This window comes from Coregonus lavaretus, assembly GCF_964263955.1.
Source record: "Coregonus lavaretus genome assembly, chromosome: 6".
In the NCBI taxonomy this organism is placed as follows: Eukaryota; Metazoa; Chordata; class Actinopteri; order Salmoniformes; family Salmonidae; genus Coregonus; species Coregonus lavaretus.
In genome coordinates this window covers 44,216,134-44,221,963 of record NC_139993.1, presented here as the reverse complement: position 1 = coordinate 44,221,963, position 5,830 = coordinate 44,216,134, and positions in this window count along the sequence as shown.

Genomic DNA, 5,830 nt, shown 5'->3' with positions numbered 1-5,830 from the left:
TATTTCTTAATAAAAAAAGTAAAATAAAACAACAACAACAAAAAAGTGTTGAGAAAAAAATAGCAAAAGTCAAGTAAAATAACAGTAGGGAGGCTATATACAGGGGGTACCAGTGCAGAGTCAATGTGCGGGGGCACCGACTAGTTGAGGTAGTTGAGGTAATATGTACATGTGGGTAGAGTTAAAGTGACTATGCATAAATAATTAACAGAGTAGCAGCAGCGTAAAAAGATGGGGTGGGGGTGGGGGGTGGGGGGGGGCAGTGCAAAGAGTCTGGGTTGCCATGATTAGCTGTTCAGGAGTCTTATGGCTTGGGGGTAGAAGCTGTTGAGAAGCCTTTTGGTCCTAGACTTGGCGCTCCGGTACCGCTTGCCATGTGGTAGCAGAGAGAACAGTCTATGACTAGGGTGGCTGGAGTCTTTGACAATTTTGAGGGCCTTCCTCTGACACCGCCTGGTATAGAGGTCCTGGATGGCAGGAAGCTTGGCCCCAGTAATGTACTGGGCCGTACCCACTACCCTCTGTAGTGCCTTGCGGTCGGAGGCCGAGCAGTTGCCATACCAGGCAGTGATGTAACCAGTCAGGATGCTCTCGATGGTGCAGCTGTATAACTTTTTGAGGATCTGAGGACCCATACCAAATCTTTTCAGTCTCCTGAGGGGGAATAGGCTTTGTCGTGCCCTCTACACGACTGTCTTGGTGTGTTTGGACCATGATAGTTAGTTGGTGATGTGGACACCAAGGAACTTGAAGCTCTCAACCTGTTCCACTACAGCCTCGTCGATGAGAATGGGGGCGTGCTCAGTCCTCTTTTTTTTCCTGTAGTCCACAATCATCTCCTTTGTCTTGGTCACGTTGAGGGAGAGGTTGTTATCCTGGCACCACACAGCCAGGTCTCTGACCTCCTCCCTATAGGCTGTCTCATCGTTGTCGGTGATCAGGCCTACCACTGTTGTGTCGTCGGCAAACTTAATGATGGCGTTGGGGTCGTGCCTGTTCATGCAGTCATGGGTGAACAGGGAGTACAGGAGGGGACTGAGCACGCACCCCTGAGGGGCCCCCGTGTTGAGGATCAGCGTGGCAGATGTATTGTTACCTACCCTTACCACCTGGGGGCGGCCCTTCAGGAAGTCCAGGATCCAGTTGCAGAGGGAGGTGTTTAGTCCCAGGATCCTTAGCTTAGTGATGAGCTTTGAGGGCACTATGGTATTGAACGCTGAGCTGTAGTCAATGAATAGCATTCTCACGTAGGTGTTCCACTTGTCCAGGTGGGAAAGGACAGTGTGGAGTGCAATAGAGATTGCATCATCTGTGGATCTGTTGGGGCGATATGCAAATTGGAGTGGGTCTAGGGTTTCTGGGATAACGGTGTTGATGTGAGCCATGACCAGCCTTTCAAAGAACTTCATGGCTACAGACGTCAGTGCTACGGGTTGGTAGTCATTTAGACAGGTTAACTTAGTGTCCTTGGGCATGGGACTATGGTGGTCTGCTTGAAACATGTTGGTATTACAGACTCAGTCAGGGACATGTTGAAAATGTCAGTGAAGACACTTGCCAGTTGGTCAGCACATGATCGGAGTACACGTCCTGGTAATCCATCTGGCCCTGCGGCCTTGTGAATGTTGACCTGCTTAAAAGTGTTACTCACATCGGCTACGGAGAGCGTGATCACATAGTAATCCGGAACAGCTGGTACGCTCATGCATGCTTTAGTGTTGCTTGCCTCGAAGCGAGCATAGAAGTGGTTTAGCTCGTCTGGTAGGCTTGTGTCACTGGGCAGCCCGCGTCTGTGCTTCCCTTTGTAATAGTTTTCAAGCCCTGCCACATCCGACGAGCGTCAGAGCCGGTGTAGTACGATTCAGTCTTAGTCCTGTATTGACTCTTTGCCTGTTTGATGGTTCGTCGGAGGGCATAGCGGGATTTCTTATAAGCGTCCGGGTTAGAGTCCTGCTCCTTGAAAGCGGCAGCTCTACCCTTTAGCTCAGTGCGGATGTTGCCTTTAATCCATGGCTTCTGGTTGGGGTATGTACGTAAGGTCACTGTGGGGACGACGTCATCAATGCACTTATTGATGAAGCCAGTGACTGATGTGGTGTACTCCTCAATGCTATCTGAAGAATCCCGGAACATGTTCCAGTCTGTGCTAGCAAAACAGTCCTGTAGCTTAGCATCTGCGTCATCTGACCACTTTTTTATTAACCAAGTCACTGGTGCTTCCTGCTTTAGTTTAGCTTATAAGCAGGAATCAGGAGGATAGAGTTATGGTCAGATTTGCCAAATGGAGGGCGAGGGAGAGCTTTGTATGCGTCTCTGTGTGTGGAGTAAAGGTGGTCTAGAGTTTTTTTTCCTCTGGTTGCACATTTAACATGCTGGTAGAAATGAGGTAGAACAGATTTAAGTTTCCCTGCATTAAAGTCCCCGGCCTCTAGGAGCACTGCCTCTGGATGAGCGTTTTCCTGTTTAGTTATGGCCTTATACAGCTCATTGAGTGCAATCTTAATGCCAGCATTGGTTTGTGGTGGTAAATAGACAGCTATGAAAAATATAGATGAAAAATCTCTTGGTAAATAGTGTAGTCTACAGCTTATCATAAGATACTCTACCTCAGGCGAGCAAAACCTAGAGACTTCCTTAGTATTTGATTTTGTGCACCAGCTGTTGTTTACAAATATACACAGACCGCCACCCCTTGTCTTACCGGAGTCAGCCGTTCTATCCTGCCGATGTAGCGTATAGCCCGCTAGCTGTATGTTGTCCATGTCGTCGTTCAGCCACGACTCGGTGAAACATAAGATATTACAGTTTTTAGTGTCCCGTTTGTAGGATAAGCGTAATCGTAGGTCATCTAATTTATTTTACAATGATTGAAGATTGGCTAATAGGATTGATGGAAGAGGCAGTTTACTCGCTCGCCGTCGGATCCTTACGAGGCACCCTGATCTACGTCCACGATATCTCCGTCTCTTTCTCCTGCGAATGACAGGGATTTTGGCCTTGTCGGGTGTCTGTAGGATATCCTTTGTGTCCGACTTGTTGAAGAAAAAATCTTCATCCAATACGAGGTGAGTAATCGCTGTCCTGATATCCAGAAGCTCTTTTTGGTTATAAGAGACGATGGCAGAAACATTATGTACAGAATAAATTAAAAATAACGCAAAAAAACACACATAATAGTACAATTGGTTAGAGGGCTGTAAAACGGCAGCCATCTTCTCCGGCGCCATCTAGATTCCTGAGATGTATACAGAGCCGGTGTAGTACGATTCAATCTTAGTCCTGTATTGACTCTTTGCCTGTTTGATGGTTCGTCAGTATACAGAGATGACCAGTTTACAGAGGAGTATAGAGTGCAGTGGTGTGTCCTATAAGGAGCATTGATGGCAAATCTGATGGCCAAATGGTAAAGAACATCTAGCCGCTCGAGAGCACCCTTACCTGCCAATCTATAAATTATGTCTCCGTAATCTAGCATGGGTAGCATGGTCATCTGAATCAGGGTTTGTTTGGCAGCTGGGGTGAAAGAGGAGCGATTACGATAGAGGAAACCAAGTCTAGATTTAACCTTAGCATGCAGCTTTGATATGTGCTGAGAGAAGGACAGTGTACTGTCCAGCCATACTCCCAAGTACTTGTATGAGGTGACTACCTCAAGCTCTAAACCCTCAGAGGTAGTAATCACACAGGTGAGGAGAGGGGCATTATTCTTACCAAACCACCTATCTTTGTTTTGGAGGTGTTCAAAACAAGGTTATGGGCAGAGAAAGCTTGTTGGACACTAAGAAAGCTTTGTTATAATATGCCATTTAGCAGACGCTTTTATCCAAAGCGACTTACAGTCATGCGTGCATACATTTTTTTTTTTGTGTATGGGTGGTCCCGGAGATCGAACCCACTACCTTGGCGTTACAAGCGCCGTGCTCTACCAGCTGAGCTACACAAAATCCGGGTAGGGGCCAGCTGAGTATAAGACTGTATCATCTGCATATAAATGGATGAAAGAGCTTCCTACTGCCTGAGCTATATTGTTGATGTAAATTGAGAAGAGCGTGGGGCCTAGGATCGAGCCTTGGGGTACTCCCTTGGTGACAGGCAGTGGCTGAGATAGCAGATGTTCTGACTTTATACACTGCACTCTTTGAGAGAGGTAGTTAGCAAACCAGGACAAAGACACCTCAGAGACACCAATACTCCTTAGCCGGCCGACAAGGATGGAATGGTCTACCCAAAAGCTTTGGCCAAGTCAATAACAATAGCAGCACAACATTGCTTAGAATCAAGGGCAATGGTGACATCATTTAGGACCTTTAAGGTTGCACATCCATAACCTGAGCGGATACCAGATTGCGTACAAGAGAGAATACTATAGACATCAAGAATGCCAGTCAGCTGAATATTGACACGTTTTTCCAACACTTTTGATAAACAGGGCAAAATAGAAATTGGCCTATAACAGTTAGGATCAGCTTGATCTCCCCCTTTAAATAAAGGACACACCGTGGCTGTCTTCCAAGCGACGGGAACCTCCCCAGAGAGGAGAGACAGGTTAAAAAGGTCAGAGACAGGCTTGGTGATGATAGAGGCTGCAACCTTAAAGAAGAAAGGGTCTTAACCATCATTTATTGGTGTCCACCTCGGACTCCATGACCGCCTGCAGGGAGAAACTTTGTAGCGGGGCAGAGGGAAAAGTGGGAGGAGCATCTGGGCTAGTCGCATTAGAAGGACTGGGAGATGAGGAAATGTTGGACAAGCAAATAGGAATCCTGACTTAATGAAGTGGTGATTAAAGAGCTCTGCCATGTGCTCTTGTCAGTAACAACCACATCATCAACATTAAGGGACATGGGCAGCTGTGAGGAGGAGGGTTTATTCTCCAGGTCTTTAACCGTTTTCCAGAACCTCTTGGGGTTAGACCCACAGAGACATAACTGCTCCTTAAAGTAGCTAGCTTTAGCCTTCCGGATAGCCTGAGTGCACTTATTTCTCATTTGCCTGAACGAGAGCCAGACAGCCTGAGTAAGCGTGTGCTGAGCCTTTTGCCAAATGGAATTCTTGAGGTGGAGTAACTCTGCCAGATCACGGTCGAACCAGGGGCTGAACCTGATTTTAATTCTCATTTTCTTTATGGGGGCGTGTTTTTTAAATGTATTCATTGTTTGTTAACCTGTCTTCGACAGAGGGGATCAAGCTGATTCTATACCAATTTACAGAGGCCAGGTCATGAAGGTAGGCTTGCTCATGAAAGTTTTTTATCATGCGTCTATGACAAATCAGGACAGGTCGTTTCACTGAGTAGCCAGTGATCATTAAGGCATGATGGCGCCGGTGAAGATGGCTGCCGTTTTACAGCCCTCTTTCCAATTGTACTATTATGTGTGTTTTTTCACATCATTTGTAATTTATTCTGTACATAATGTTTCTGCCATCGTCTCTTATAACCAAAAAGAGCTTCTGGATATCAGGACAGCGATTTTTTTCTTCAACAAGTCGGACGCGAAGGATATCCTACAGACACCCGACAAGGCCCAAATCCCCGTCATTCGTGGGAGAAAGAGACAGAGATATCGTGGACGTAGTTCGTGGTGCCTCGTAAGGATCCAATGGCGAGCGAGTAAACTGCCTCTTCCATCAATCCTATTAGCCAATCTTCAATCATTGGAAAATAAATTAGATGACCTACGATTACACTTATCCTACCAACGGGACATAAAAAAACTGTAATATCTTATGTTTCACCGAGTCGTGGCTGAACGACGACATGGACAACATACAGTTAGCAGGCTATACGCTACATCGGCAGGATAGAACGGCTGACTCCGGTAAGACAAGC